Source organism: Mercenaria mercenaria, chromosome 9 (assembly GCF_021730395.1).
Source record: "Mercenaria mercenaria strain notata chromosome 9, MADL_Memer_1, whole genome shotgun sequence".
In the NCBI taxonomy this organism is placed as follows: domain Eukaryota; kingdom Metazoa; phylum Mollusca; class Bivalvia; order Venerida; family Veneridae; genus Mercenaria; species Mercenaria mercenaria.
The window spans coordinates 18,001,573-18,016,005 of NC_069369.1; positions in this window are offsets into that span (position 1 = coordinate 18,001,573).

Below are 14,433 nucleotides of genomic sequence, written 5' to 3' on the forward strand. Positions count from 1 at the left end.
CAAATATTTCCATAAAAAAGACATTCAAGTAAATACAGGTATATTAATACTTTCCTTGGAATATCAAAGTAACTGAGAGACCTTTATATAATAATGTAATATGTAAATTTATAGGAATAAAGGCAGTCACATACACACTGATGCCTTTGATAAATGTAGCAACAATTTCTTGCTTTTATTTATTCAACATATCTATTACATTGTCTTAAGACTGTTTGTCATAAAATATAACGTATTTTGAGCCACATTCAGTAAAATTCTAACTACAAAACTAAGACTGAAAGGCAAATATCAACTTGTTCATACTTTAGATATAATCAATGTTTTGCCGGTGGTATTTGTTTATTAGTCTCGACTATTGCATACAGCATAGTTATCATAGATATTACAGTAATGTGCACACAGCCATTCTGTATACAAGAATAATATGAGAACAGTAAAACATTTACTTCTAAAAACAACACCTTTATAATAAACTGCTAGTTGATGTTCAAACTGCTTAAAATACTTTGGAGTAAATAAACCTGACAAAGTTTTAGCAAAAGCATGTTGCAAAACTAAATCAATTAACCCCTTTGATCAGAATTGTTGCAAACTGTATATATAGTTTTAAGAAATATACTCACATAAAATAATTTTTACCTTTACAGAAATGGAGTAATTAGAGAATTTTAAGCAAAAATTTCAGACTTCAAATACCTATGTGTAACAACCCTTTGAGATTCGTACTGTCTCTGTCTAACTCAAACATATCCATAAGACAAAATCATGTGCCAATAACACGCTTTGACAGTTCTCACGGATAGGCCAAGCAGCCCTAAAATCGTAACGCTATTTCAGTGTACATATGGATATGCACATGATTAACATATACACAAAAATACTAGTTCAGAGAAACCGAAGTTAAAACGAACAATTTATGAAATATGTTTGCGTACCGCCACGGAACAGTCAGTGGCAAAAACATCACTATCCTGCAGCACTTACAATAACTTTGAATCAACAACAAAAAAAAAACAACAACAAAAAAAAAAACTGAACAATATATTGTTCAGTTTTTTTTGTTTGTTTTTTGTTTTTGTTTTTTGTTGTTGTTTTTTTACACTGAAATAGCGTTACGATTTTAGGGCTGCTTGGCCTATCTGTGAGTGAGAACTATCAAAGCGTGTTAACAATATATTGTTTATGATAAAGAAGGAAGCAGACATAATACAATTTTATACGAAAAAAGAAGATATATTGCACAGTAACACACGTTTGGTTTCTTATAATCTTTAGTTATATCAAGCAAACCATTAGCCATTGCGTTGACAATAATGTTCGGCAAAAATCTGATATTTTCTTATAAATGTTTTGTAAGTAACATTGATCAAGTATCAAAATTTTCGAATGTGCGGTATATGATATAATCTCTCTTGATGCTACAACCAATTTATTTTCTTAAAACCTCCTAACACACACACATTTCAGACAGGTTGGACTTCGTGGGTGTAACCCTACCATCTAGTTTATTTTTTGTAATTTTCAACAGAAATTTATTTTTCCTCAAGAAAGGACAGTCTCTGCAGGTAATCACTGCAAGGCAGTGTAATAAGTAAGTTAAGAATTTGTCCAAACACCCGAGACACATACAAATTCTGTTGCCTAACGTGTACAGTAAGCTCATATCTAAATTTTCAAAAAATGTTTTTGAGTTACATGTTGAAGAAGTATAATATATCATTTGTCTCGGTACAGAATACAAAACAGATTGAAGCTTTATACATGACATTTTTTGAGTCGGCTAAAGGCTGAAAGCCTTTTGACAAGTCCTTGCTGTTCAGCGATTCTCTAAATGGACCGAATAACACGTGAAGGGATGTAGTTCCATTAGATTTCTCAAATTTCAAACAGTTCACTGCATGAATGAAATTAAGTTGTGTCAATTCCCTTTGCTATGACCAATATACGATGTAATCTGTCATATTTATAACTTGTAATTGTGCAATACTCGAATGTAACTCATTAAGCATAAATGTACATTTTAAGAATTGCGCAGGCTTACAAAGCTTGCGTAACATCCAGCGAAAATTACGTATAGAAATAATGCAAATACGCATGTCTAATAATTTCTAAGCGTATAAAAACGTATATAAAATTACAGAAACGCACACAATGCCTTTTTAAAAACAAAATCTGAATCGTCTGGATGCGTTAGGTAACATAGCCGATCAGTCTTAATTCTCCCACATTGAACGTAAACACGCATCGTATGATTTCTATAAACTATGCGTGGGTTGAATTTTGCAGTCAGTAAACGGATAAATTATCGGAAGAAGAAGAAGCTCTTACTGGTTTGTTTAGTTACTACTGATATCAAAAATGATTTTTGTTCTTATTTTTCGAGAAATTAACAAATCGGCGAAACATTAAATTGTATTTTCTTGTAGTTTTTGAAATCGAAAGTAGATCGTCTATGTTTGGCTGCTTTCACGAAACGAAACAATTTTTTTATGAAAAGATTTAAATAAGAGGTAATTTAACCGTAAACTTCAATGTCAGATACTGCCAGTTGCTGCTAAATGTCTCCATATCATCACAATTTGTAAAATATATTGTTTAAACTGGAGAAAAGTGTAATCGTATCCGGATATAATATTTTGGGTAAATATCGAGCTGTGTTATGAAATTTTAAGAAAAAAACTAAAAACAAACTGAAACTGGTAGACTATACTGTCAGTACATCAATCATTAGCCGACTCAGGCCCTTCAGGCCTTTGATTACCTGTCTTCATTTGATTGTTTTTAATTTATAGATATTGTCTGTAAATGTATGCAAATTAATACACAAAATTACAGCGAAACAAAACTAAATGGGTTGAACTACAAGTTCTGACAATCATTCGCCTACATATGCTATGGGCTGCCTATGTTGGTGTCCGCTGATTATAACACATATTTTGACTACTTATGACCTTGTATATGTTTTGAATGCCTATGGACTTATATGCAGGTGATTTCATTTTCCACCTTTTTTTCTACGTATTTTGAAATAACTGCCTCTAAATCATACTTACCTCGGTTTTAATAGTTTTTTTCTTACAATCTTACGATGTTCTGACTTCAATGTTTCAACAGCCGGCACTACCATGAGTAAATAAAGCCGGAAAAACAATGTTTATATATCCTCTTAGAATTACGCTACGAGTGTAGATAAAATATTCATTGTTCAAGACAAAATACAATTCTAAACATTGCAACATCTATAAGATCCCTCTACTACCTTTTTTTAAATACTCTAGTAAAGGTATAAGAATTCTGAATGTGCGAGTGAAGGTAACAGCCTAAATGTATTGATGAGGCCGCGATAATATTGAATAGGACAAGTATATGTGCGCTGGGGAAAATAGTTCATGATGGACCTGTGAATTCTCTTCTTGTGGGTGAAACAGGTCTCATAAGCGTAAGTACGACAAGCTTCTACTGATTATAAAACATACCGTACGACTTGTTGTGAATTAACTGTTGTTGTACTTTTAGTAGTTCAATCGCCACCCTTGTTTAAGAGCAACATTTAAAAAACACGTTTTTTCATCCTCAAGTAATAAGTAAGTATACTCGCCCAGTTCAATCAATCCAGACGCATAATCTAACTATACATAGAGCGCTTACTTCACCCGATTTACATTCGGAACATTTTCACGCGTTTTGGGCTTTATCGTATGTTTAACATGGGATTTTTGAACCGTCCAAAGATGTTGGAAATGTTTGTCTCATTGTTTATTTTTTTAAATAAAAATGTTACTGTTTTCATTGTCTACCACTTTTTTCCCACCCTTGCCTGAAGAAACAGTAATGAGTTTGTAAACAGTTCAGACAATTGTGCTCTGTTGAAATTTAACCAAACACAAGTTTACCTGCATAAACAGAAAGCATGATATGTCACCATGCGCGGATCCAGAGGGTGGGGGGGGGGGGGGGGGGGGGACCGGGGGTCCGGACCCCCTCTGAAAAATCTTTAAAAAAGGAAAGAAGACAAGAAGGAAATAAAATGTTTTTCGAAAAAGGCAACATTAGGACTGCATGTAAGGTATATACGGCTGCTGCTACATACGACCCCGACATAATTCATATTATTTATCTAAAAGAAACTAAGAATTTAACCTTCAAGAAAGCTTGATTTTATCATTTTCCCAAATTTAACAGGTTAGTCCATAAAACTGTCTCAGAATGCAAAAAATGAAGTGCTAAATTTCAAAATTTCTAGGGTGTGGGGGTGGGGGGCGGGAGGGGGGCAGGGCATCGGACCCCCTCCGAGAAAATTGGCTGTGGCCGTGCATGGTCACTATACCTGTCCAGTACTGGACATTATGGTAAACGCTTCTTTCCTGCATAAATGACAATTTCGCAACTTCTGTCCGGTTTGTACAAATTTCTGGCCACGATAAACCATTTGACTTGTACCAACAAGAGTAGGCATGGTAAGTTTCAAGTGAAGTTTAATCATTTGTCTGTTCCAAGGCGGTGTTCGACTGTGATTCTGCCTTTGACTTGCCCCTCGGTGATTCTGCCTTTGACCGTTTCAAGGCGGTGCCCTACTGTGATTCTGTCCTTGACTTGCCCCACTGTGATTCTGCCTCTGACCGCTCCAAGGCGGTGCCTTTGACTTGCCCAACTGTGATTCTGCCTCTGACCGCTCCAAGGCGGTGCCCTACTGTGATTCTGCCTTTGCCGTTCCAAGGCGGTGCCTTACTGTGATTCTGCCTTTGGCCATTCCAAGGCGGAGACCTACTGTGATTCTGCTTTTGACTTGCCCCACTGTGATTCTGCCTCCGACCGTTCCAAGGCGGTACCCTACTGTGATTCTTTTTTTGACTTGCTCCACTGTGATTCTGCCTCCGACCGCTCCAAGGCGGTGCTCCACTGTGATTCTGCCTTTGACTTGCCCCACTGTGATTCTGCCTCTGACTGTTCCAAGGCGGTGCCCTACTGTGATTCTGTTTTTATCTTGCCCCACTGTTATTCTGCCTCCGACCGTTCCAAGGCGGTGCCCTACTGTGATTCTGCCGTAGACTGTTCCAAGGCGGTGCTCTACTGTGATTCTGCTTTTGACTTGCACCACTGTGATTCTGCCTCCGACCGTTCCAAGGCGGTGCCCTACTGTGATTCTGCCTTTGACTTGCACCACTGTGATTCTGCCTTCCAACCGTTCCAAGGCGGTGCCCTATTGTGATTCTACAGTAGACTGTTCCAAGGCGGTGCTCTACTGTGATTCTGCCTTTGACTTGCCCCACTGTGATTCTGCCTTTAATCATTCCAATGCGATGCCCTACTGTGATTCTGCCGTAGACTGTTCCGAGGCAGTGCCCTACTGTGATTCTGCCTTTGACTTTCCCCACTGTGATCCTGCCTCTGACCGTTCCAAGGCAGTGCACTACTTTGATTCTGCCGCTGACTCTTCCGAGGCGGTGCCCCACAGCGTTTCTTTCTTTACTTTTTCGTTTACCTTGTCAACGTAACTGTGTTTACTCGTTGCAATTTTCTTCATTTTGATACATACACATTCATATATACGCTGCTGTAAAGATTCTGTGTGAATGCAGCCCTTTCTCCGGAATGTCTGTGTTTGTATGTTTTGGTTCACACGAATACTTCTGGTCATTTCTTTTGGTATCTACTATTTCAGCATAACTTCAAAAATTTTCTTTTACTTTTTCTTTAAAACAAATTAATTTCCGTTTCATTCAGAAACATAGCGGCCATAATATTCAGTTCTTCACATATATTATGCCATGAGCAGTATTTCTTTGTATTATTCATCACAATTTTAGTTCGACAATTTCTTTCTATATTGATGTATGCATAAACTTTCTATATACACGTGTACGTTGGTCATCACTTGCAGGCAATTATCCTGATGCCAGCGACAATGTCGAATATCAAAACTGGTAATAATCTCCTGATGGTGCCATGACCCTTACATTGTACAAAATATACTATACACTATAGGTAATTGATAGCTAATTAAAGTTGTCATTTAAAACAAAAGACAATTAAAGTAATGTATAGCTTATTACAATAAATTATGACACTGTTTTAAAACTATTAGAAATATATCATCATACCGAAATACCCAGATATATAAGCCATTAAGACGGGCAATCCATATCTCCGTTCGCCCGTCCGTCATTTCAAAACACCAGCAATATTCTAGACAATATTCAAAATGATACAAAAACAAAATAACTAAAATGGATAAATGAAGAGTAAAATTTTGGTAGACCCCATGTTAAAAATACAGCTAAATTTTTAACTTGTAAATATATAATGTCAGCATCATATTAAGAATTATTTGCTAGAAGAACAATATTATTTACAAACAAAAAATATGAATTGTTTGTAGAAACTACATGTATACGTACTTAAAAATCACTTTAAACAAATGCCTGTAATGATATGATTAGTATCACTTTAAATACGGCACAAAAGTCGTGTTCATGTGTATTTCATTATACGTGTAATTAAGGTGGCAAAAAGAAAGGAAGCCATATCAAATTTGACGATTATGTTTGGAACTTGTTCCTCTTTCGCAATTATATTTATCAAAATCATAAGATTCAACCTGTAACAAATACTTTGGATTAAAATGTCAGCTGGTATGAGACAGGCAATTTACACTTGTCCTTGTAAGGGACACATTATTATTAATTGTAGTTTTATAGAGCTAATCAGGAATACCAAATAACCCATAATAGAAAAGTGCCTGACCACCGACGTTCCCATAATTGGCTAGTAATTGTGTTTTTATTAACCTTGTGTTCAAGGGTCGACCTCTTCAGATTCTGTCAGAAAAGGACGTGACATGAGAATACACCAAGGCGGTGCTGCACTTCAAACCTAGCCCTAGGCTGACGCCGATAATTATTTTTAAAGGCCAAAATCTTTTTGATAACTTCTGTATGTCCAAATGCTAATGCCCAAATGCTTTTTCTGAAACTAATACCTTTCAACGTGTCCGTAAATAAGTTTATAAACGAACGAACAAAGGGAAGTAATCCAAATGCAGTATCTGACAATTATTCTCGCGTGCTAATTGACCCTTAATTGTACATACAGCTTTTCGCTCTGATATCTGAAATCAGATATATATCAAACAAATAATAGACGGAATGAAGACATTCTTTTACGTCTTGCTCGATAAATCTATATATTTTGTTTAAAATAGCGAGCCTATCACCAATCACAACCAATGATCAAATTATCTCTCCCGAAAAGGACAACTTAATGATACTAATGAAAACAAATGCGTTGAAATTCACAGAACAAATCTGCAATTATTCATTGTCTCAATTTCACCTATAATGCAAAGTTCGAACCCTGTAAAAAGAAAGCGGAAATCAATTAAGAAAGCCATATGATTAATAGCTTTCTTTGAATAATTGAATGAGAGAGCTGAAACTGAATAACGCTGTAGGTGTTTGTGCACACGCTGATCTTCTAAAAATAATTAGAGTCAATCTTAGGACGAAGTGAATTTAAAACGATAGTCGAACACGCCATGGTGACAAACGAAGTCGCTAAAACCACGATATCTTCCTATAATTCCGATTGATATATTGCTAATTTGTAACAAATACACTTCTCTTAAACAAAAACCAGAGGTCTTATTGACTTTTAATGGAATTTGTAGAATTTCTCGGTAACCTAGACTGATAATGTGTCGCCGTAATTCGTCTTTGATGGAGAAGAAGTAGTTTCTAATATCACTTTATTTGTAATCTCAATCAGAATGCATTAGTAGATGATTTATTGATATGTTTTGTTTTCAATACGTCACGATATCTTATATATATGATCTCGTGTTTTTCCTTTTAACAGTTCCCTGAAAATATGCTGTAAATTTTAAGAAGATTTTAAAATGTGATATTCCCAGAAAAGAGTTATGTAACAAATAAAACAACTTCTGACAACATGAAATCAGTAATAAAGATGTGAATATCTAGTACCGGTTTACATGGGACTGAAATCAGTGGTACAGAGTCCCTATTTACATAATGAGTGTCACGCCACCAGAGACCAGATTGGTTCTTCCAAGAAAAAAGGGTTCGCGTGTATCGGTTCTCTACACCGGGTATGTTAAAAACCAGACTGTCTATTCGCAAAGAGCTAGACAAAGTTAGCCGGAAATGCCTGTATAAAATATTCTCACTCTGTTCCGGGGGTTTGGCTCGCACTGTCCTTCTGGTCAGACCACTCTGTATATATACCGGTAGAGGATGAATGCCGCGCTTTGTATACATGTATATACGCATGTATATAAAGCATCTTTGAACGTATTTATTATGAACATGGTGCTATAGAATTGGTAAGATAGATAATTGAAAGGTAAATGTAGACTTTGTGGGTGCATTGGGCATAGCAGACACAGCAAGAGCCACACCTTGCAAAGTAGGTCAACCACAAATAGAAACTGTAGTTTAAAGATATAGTAGACGGGATGATCCAAATATTCATCAACAAGTGTTTCTTAATTGTATTAAACATTAAAATGCGGATGGGGTAAAAGCTGGAAAGGGTAAGAGAAAAAGGTGAGACATAAATGTGGGAGTGGAGAGCAAGAAAATAAAAACGGATTTGGGAGAACGGAAAACGCACAAACCAACAGATATGACTGTATACACAACATATAAATCAAAACGGACCCAAAGCAAGCTGAAAATAGGGGAATTACTGGTTTACGTGGGACTGACATCATCTTTATCTTGAGATTGGCTTCCTGAGAGTTACTTCAAAGATTTCGTTTTACCTCAACAAAATTGACATAAGCAATGGCTGATTCTCTGTTTACTTCGAGCTACTCGAACTCGAGTCTCATGAACAGACACAATCAAACCCAGTCTGTTGTGTTTTTGCTTTGTTACGTTCTGTGCTTCCAGCGCGTCTTCCTATAGATTTTAATAAACAATACAGTTTACTTTAGTTGGCTAGACAACTCGATACCGTAATTAATTTGTATGGTGCTAATACATATATACTCAGAGCTAGCACATATGACAATACACGCACCGTGAATTAAGTTGCGTTGGATAGTCACTGCATGTTTAATTTTCAGAAAAAGGAGCTCAAAACTTTAATATTTTAAGCACTTCGTAAAATGACATTTATATTGAGCCTATTAAAATTTTACATTGTACATAAATATTGCGTGTTTTATAACATCAGGCTTCTGAAATTAAATGTAAAAAGACTTTTAGGTTAAATGGCATATTTCACTTGACATTCTTTGTCCAAAACGATATGTGTCAGCCCAGCATTCTACGCCGAGATCTTATTACATAGTCTTGCTGAGTAAAAACATATATCAAACGTTAAAGCTTGTACGGTGACAGTTGGCTCAATAGCTTTAGATACGGTCGTATTAGTTCGGCGTTTAGTTGATTCGATTAATAGGATATTAATGACTTCAATTAGTTTCCATTTAATACATGATAATTTAGACCTTTGACCTCAATTAGTCAACCGATTGATAGTTTACTTGATATATCCTAGGTCTGAAAATAAAATACTGATTAAGTGTTGTAGTTTTAACCTTATACACGACATTTATATAGTAACAGCTACATAATGCTTAATATTATACATGTTTAAACACAAAAAATGATGTGTAATTCATTTTGTTTTCGAAAGTGAATAAACTGCATCTAGTTACGAAAACAAAATGAAAAGAAAACAAAAACAAACTCTAACGGTCATGAGTTACACTGACAGAGGACTCGTAACTGCCTATCATCCATGATTTGGGCTACAGTAACCTCAAATGTTTATATATTTTGTTTGGTTCAATCTGCTTGAACAGTGAAGTCGAAATCTAAGACAATATGTGAAAAACATAGAACAGTAAAGTGTACATATCATAATGTGATATAAATCTATCCATTTAATATGGTTATTATTCTACACTATTCGATGTTGCTTTATTTCGTCAAACCAGTAAACTTGCGATTATTTCATTGATAATGAATAGATCTCGAAATGACGTAAGGTATAGAGTACCCGCATGTGTCTCTTATCACTGACGTTTGCCTTTTCCAAGAAAACATTTTGTTTAAGAGAACATTCATGCACAATGCACTTCATTGAAACACTTCCCCATCCACCATACCATATTGAAATTACCTACCAACACAATAGAAGGCGGCCTAGGTATAAAACTAATGACTCAATAATGTTTAGATAATGCTGGCAAATCTTAGTGCAGTCATTTGCATTTTTTAAACGCAGATCTTTAAAAGTAGCAGAACAATTTTTCGTAAATCAGCAATCGCAATTATTTTCTGTTAACACACAATACGCTTGATAAAAATAAAAATAATAACTAAAACAAATTAATTAAACAATTTTACATCATATAGTTATCATGAAATTAAATGTATTTTGTTTTAAAAGGACGTTTACCACTTGCATACTACATGGATAGATTAGATGGATTAATTAGATTTTTCTTAAATTTCACTAAAATCTGAAAATATGATGTATTAGCAACGTTTAATATAACCATGGACATTTACATGGATATTCTTTGCAGCGAAGTTTTATCCATTAGGGACATGTTATTTCAACTACATCATATGTCATATTTTAAGTTTCAGTGGGTTAGACAGGGGGAGATTTTGTGACTCTCACACTGACGGACAAGACAAAGACGTAATAATGTTTCTAACAAAATTTATTTGTAGGATACCATAGGCAAGTAAAAATCTCCTTCAGGTTCATTTACAAAAGCTGGTCATGGCAAAATATGAATCTAGACAACACTTCATTTAACCTGATTCTTTACAACTTTATTGCACTTAGTTTCGATGCATTTTGTTCATTGCACAGAGCACATGTTTTCGTTTGGGACAGCAAGCATTAATTTCACGTTTTTTAATAGTCAGTTTTGTCTACTAGTTGATAGTTGCTGTGCGGCAGTGGTCGCACGTAATTGTGAGAAGGTCTAGGTTTTGACTGTGGCCTCTTAGATTAAAACGGCTTAATAAGTATATTGTCTTCATTACTGCCCTATGATATTATATGCAGCTTAAGTTCATCATGGCTTTCCACAGAGAGCACACTTGCCTGCATGATGCTGACTCCCAAGTGCTTGGCTTTATGTTGCCTGTAGGTAGACTTGCTTACAGCATATTTCTGGTGTTTCCAATCTGATTTGAAAAAAAAAGAAAGTGTAAATGTGACGTAACAGTTGCAAGGTAAAAGGACATGCTACTATCCAGCCTTGGATATTACTGACAAAAGTCTTAGTTTCTAATTACTAGCTACGGCAACTAAATGGATAGGTTTATTAAAAGATTCATGTGAAGTAAAATACGAACAATTTGATATCATGGAAAGTTTACATTTCGATAAATATTCAAGATATCACTGACCTTTGCTTGGCATAAAAGCTTTGATTTGTTAGAAATGTAGTAAAAATAAATGCAGTTTATGCGACATGATGGATGGGTATGTGTTTCCGTGAAATACATTGTGCACAGATGTTCTCGTAAACGGAAGGATTTCTTGAAAAATATAAAAAGGTCAGTAATAAACAAGAGACTAATTAATGCTGGTACTTTAGACCAAGCCATCCATTATCAATGAAATAATCGCAAGTTTATAAAAAGTAGCATCGTGAAGTGTTACGCGCACCTGTTGATTACATACCATCCGTGTTCAGGAAATACTAGTTTTCATTAAAAACAAGGATACAGGGTAAAAATGAACGAGCCACGTTCCGAGAAAGCAAGCGCCTCGAAACAGAACTCTATAGCATTCTTTGTATGGATTGACACAAGATTGATATATAAATTTTACATATTTTCACAGATTATTTATTGATAATATGTATATGGATGCAAAAGTAATATGTATGTACAATAATATCTTAAAATGTTCAGTTAACAATACATATATGTAGTTACTGTGACAAAGGTTTTTAATAAAAAATCTCAATAAAAGCGCAACGTGAAACAATAAACAATAAAATCTGTAAGAAGATCTTTTGGAAGCTTAGAATGCAATCAAGCAAGATAATAGCAGACTTGGTTTCATTGAGTCTGTTCATAAGAGGTTATGGAAAGTACTATACCCCTTACGCCCCCTAGCACCGACTTAAATGGAATTCTATTACATAGGTATCGAATGAACTCCATGATCCCAAAAGGACCAGAAAATATAACAATTTACATCCGCAACACGGCTCAAACCTCAACATTGGCAATGCATGAAACTAACCAAAATGTCTAAAACCGACTGGATTTATTTTCAGAAATAAAAGACATTTAACGGAAGAAGTTTTAAAGACACATCTTCAGGAAAATGAAGAATAAGTGCTAATATTTAGAATATAAGCAAGTAGGTATCTTGAAGTACAATTAAAGGATTCTGTTATATTCCGTTGCTAACAAAACACGGAGCACGAAATCTCGTTCGTAACAAATATTTGCTATGGAAGGTACACACTAAAGTCCCATTTGGATGTAAAGAAATAACTTAAATCCAACAAATGTCTTATCTAAAAGAAAGCACAAACAACATGCACTTGAGCACAGGTCAAACATTTACTAGTATAATATGTACCATTTGTAACTGCGGTTTGTTCATTATACGTCAATAGAAGCTATTCGCATATATGCAGCATAGCTGTATACGGTACTCAAAGTAAACGGGTTTTCGTGTTTTATTTTAGACATTCTATATGAATTTATATAATGAATTTTTATGAATTCATATAAGCATTTTTGTATGTTTTATGTACCACGCTTACAATAACCATTACCTGTATAAGGGATTCATTTGGCTGGCATAACTTTTATCTACCCTGTCTTGAAACTTTGGAAAATGATGTGCATTTTTAATATTCAGGAAATAACATTATGTATAACAAGTACTATGCTCATTACAATGTGCAATATCAGTTAAAATCTATTATAATATTGTGAAAGGAAAAGAAATAAAATCAAGAAATATTGTCTATATTGTCAGTCTTGGACGGTTCTGTCATATTATAATATAAGTTTGTTACATAAATCCTACAACAAATTATGAAACCATTTAAAGTTTGAAAGCCATGCAGTCATATCTAAACCTACATTTTTAGAATAAGGAAAATGGAAAGAATGGAAAAATTCTGCAATAATAATCCTGCTTAATGATATTTAGTACTTTTTAAAGTACAAACAGTATAGTAGCATTGCTTTGAAGACAACGTAATTTGTGTTGTAATGCCAAGTAATCATACCACATGTTGAAGGCTATATCATCCGCTTGGACAGTTTCTGAGACTTCTCAAAGCCTACTTTGATATTTGTCTTCTTTTGGTGCTCCTTTTGTGTACCTGCCTTCTGCAAAGTCTTTCATTACATGTGTTTATACATCTTCTTGAATTATAAATACCGTGCCTTTTTATCATTATGTGCGCAAGGAATAAACCTGGCTTGGGTAAATCTTGTAACTTTGGAACATGTTAGGAATTATGTGTGATGTCTTTAGCATATTTAACATGTTTTAAACACCGCAGAGATGTTCTGTCAGGTAGTTTGCCACTGTGATTGTGTTGTCCTCCGTGTCTCTTGTGTTTCAGCATTTTTATGTATTTATGTGTACATATCCATTATATACATACACAGCCTGAGGTAGAATTCTTTAAAAGGTTCTTTAAAAGGGGCTTGCGTTCTTCTTTTCATTCAGAGAGAATATTTAAAATTAAGTATGATTTATTTTACATCAACGTTCCGAACGGACATGTCTAAATGGCAAGAGAAATGATTTTTGACCTTTTTCTTCACGATTTCTGTCCATACCCAGGTGTCAACTACGGTCCATCTGATTTACATTGAAAAACACTTATCTATTGATGAAGTCATTTACACTGTAATTGAATTGTATTTTCAACCCAAATCCTATTTGCAAAATCAATTGATCTAGGAACTGACATTATTGCCGTATTTGTAACCAAATTAATTTGTGGCCATTTGAAGCTATTAATTTTTCCATCAATTAGACTTTAGAAAAGACAGAATGTGTAAGAATCTCTTAAGAAAACAAGCGGAGACACGGTAATTTACAACTATAGAATATCACTGTATTGACGGCCTGGGTATCCTACTAAACTATTTATCAGCTTGTTTTTATTTCATTAGCCGGCGGGAGTGTGCAATAAGCCGATTGATAGGCGCATATCTGAGATGACAGACATCCAACATCAACATAGCATTGACCATGGGGCAACAAAAAAGAACTTAAGTGTCACTTGCAACGATAAATGACTTCTTTCGTGACAAATATGACCGACCTCTGGGTCTTTATACTTCATTTTTGTGACAACTATTCATGTCTTGTGTTAAGAAATTAGATTAGAATATGTTATCACCTACCCTGCTGTTTGATTAATTTTCCCTCAAACGATTTACGAAC